Raw genomic sequence first — 2,827 nt, forward strand, 5'->3', positions numbered from 1 at the left:
AAACACCAATCCTTCCATCCTTCCTTTCCATATACAACGCCAATCAAATCAAATCATATCGAATCTCTACTCATAAAGGCTCATTACGTACGTCGTCGTTCGCTCGTTTCGTTGGTTGGTCAGCCCCTCTACCCCTCGCTCGATCCTCCCCTACCGATTTTTCCGTTCCTGTTTTTCTCTCCAGCCTAGCACGCATCAAAACCGGGAAAACCAGGTCGCCTCTCCCTCCCCTCCCCTGACCATCTATTAGGGCAAAACACACAAACGCGCCGCCGCCAGCCCTGTCTAACTCTTCCCCGGCCGTCTGCTCCTCATGTCCCCGTCAGCCAAGTTCCCTCCTCTAGGTGATCCCTCTCAGCTGTGACGGTGATGCCCGTCGACCAATTGCAGCCGTCAGAATCGCCGGCCGGCGCGCAGCAGGGTGAGAAACCATGGACAACTCCGGCGAGGAAGGGTGTGTTGCTGCGGTGTCGGCTGCGGGGATGAGGCGCCTCATGAGATTGAGTATATTTGCATGCGCTGGGGCGAGAATGTAAGAGACTTGACCTGTGATACCGCTCCTAATCCCCCCTTTCCTTTGGTTTCAGCTTGATTCATCGCGAGTTCTGAGACATATTTTCTTCTGGTTAGGGCACCACGAGGTTGCTGTTGACTACGATTCCCATGTTCCAGGAGGTGAGGTTCTGCCTGCTTTGTGAAAGTTTGTTGCTCTGATTGGAGAACGGTGGTAAATCTGCATGTTGTTGTGATGACTTTCGAATGCCCGCATTGTAATGAAAGGTAATGCAACGCTCGTCTATAATTTACGGGGCACTTCTGCACGTGCAAGTGCAGTATCTTTCTATGTTCTTATGAATTAGGAACAAACGAGGCCCAGTTTGCTTGGCAGCCCCAGCCCAATAACCAAGGATCATTTGTGGCTACAAATGAGATGCTGCATTGTTCATCATGGCTATTGGTCTGCACTGCAAGTCTGTAACCGAGATCAGAGCGTTGTGTGCAGATAACTGACGGAAAGGAGCTCCTAAAGGGAAGGACTTACACTGACAATCGTCATATCAAGAAGGTATGCAACGATTCATTCAGTCAGTCGAAGCTCCTAGAGGAATCACAAATAATTAGCTGCTGCATGTACGCATGGTTTGATCGTTCAAGAAGTTATTTGCCATTTATGGTTTATGCCGCGCGCGACCTACTCCAGGAATGGACATATATGCATGCATGTCGATCCCATGTTTCTACGGTTAGTTCCAGTTAACGGATGGAATATTCAGAATAATGTTTACCAGTTGCCGGACCGGTGATTAATCAAAATATAAGAAGGATTGGTGACTAGAAACCCAATGGTCTTTCCCAAGATTCAGGGATCGGTGATTTGGTTAGCTAAATGCGTTTGTATTATTGTATCTTTTCAATTATAAAGGCATGCAGTCCATTTGATTGCCTAAGTAGATATTTTCAAATCACCGATCCATTGGTCTTTCCCAAGATTCATTGATCGGTGATTATTGTATCTTTTCAAATCACCGATCCATTTAGATATTTGACGAGTATGCCATCATTTGATTTATTATTGTATGCTTGCTCTAAGTTGTTTGAATGTGTACACATTTTAGTACGACAAGGAGAGAACTTGGCTGATGGGGACATGATGTCGACCCCATGTTTGCTCTAATTTCTTTCGCACCGAGTTGACGAACAATTTGCATACTTATTACTCAGCTGCCACGGACTTTGTTCCAAAATGAAATAACATATATATCCCATAGTGTTTTGAGATCCTTTTTTAAACCTGAATCGTATATTGACTGCACCATGAAGGTACACTTCACCAAGGCTACAATATAAAGAAGCACATCGAGAGATCTTTCCAGGAACCACATGCTGCAATAAACATATGTGAAGTGAACAGAGGAACATACTTGGTTTTCATGAGATCAACTGTCTAATACTCTCGAAAACAAATATATTTGAATAAAATTGTTTGCATTGGGTATCTAAAGATGTATATTTTTCTACTAGGTTGCTTCCCTTGTAAAGAACATCTTGATTCAAGACAGATGGAATATTTCATATATACAATTGCCTCTTTATTACTGGCTGCTTCATCGAAGGTTTGTTATTCTACTTCTGTATTTTTTGTTTATAAAACATAAAAAAGAGGATAGACGAAGGGTGGATTGGATATTTATCAAAAGATTTCGCTAGCTTTTGTTAGAAAAGAAATGGAGCATGGGGGCAATGACAACATGCAACACAGACGTGGAAATAGTCCTATTAAGTCCAACAAGGAAAATAAAATGCTCGTGGGGCCTAGCCTAGAGGCCTCATGAGATTGACAAGTTGCAAGAAGAGGGCGGTTAGGTGATTAAGGATACACATTGACCGTCGAGGAAGAAAGAAGCGAGAGAGAGTGTGTATTTTTTTTCCTATATGAATATAAATCAAATGATGGCATACTCGTCAAATATCTAAACTAGAATAATTGTTTGCATGACTGTATTTTTATTCTATGGCAACACACAAGGGCATTAAGTGATTGGAGATTCATTTGCAACAAAACCAAAAGCAGAACAAGGGTGTAAACAAAGGAAATGAAACAGAAGAGGCATAACGTCTTTCCCTATGTGGTAACTCAAAATTGGACTTAATAACATATGATTTTCTTGGTGGCATTTGACGGGAGGGAGATGGAATAGTAAAGGAGGAGCAACCAAACACATCAGGGAATTGCCATTACGAACAGAGGGTTGGGATAGAGATAAATGGCTGATTTTTATATGCATTTCTCACTAAATTTCTTTTTCCATTTCAACTCACTGTAGCA

General features: G+C 42.5%; 1 long non-coding RNA gene across 1 annotated transcript; it reads left to right on the forward strand.

Annotated features, from left to right (window-relative positions):
- The first annotated feature begins 200 nt into the window (after positions 1-200).
- On the forward strand, positions 201-2,097 carry LOC123106703 (uncharacterized). Its single transcript, XR_006451441.1, has 3 exons — positions 201-532; positions 631-1,066; positions 1,822-2,097. It is a non-coding gene; the product is annotated as an uncharacterized lncRNA (long non-coding RNA).
- Positions 2,098-2,827: the final 730 nt, after the last annotated feature.

Source organism: Triticum aestivum, chromosome 5A (genome assembly GCF_018294505.1).
Source record: "Triticum aestivum cultivar Chinese Spring chromosome 5A, IWGSC CS RefSeq v2.1, whole genome shotgun sequence".
Classification (NCBI taxonomy): domain Eukaryota; kingdom Viridiplantae; phylum Streptophyta; class Magnoliopsida; order Poales; family Poaceae; genus Triticum; species Triticum aestivum.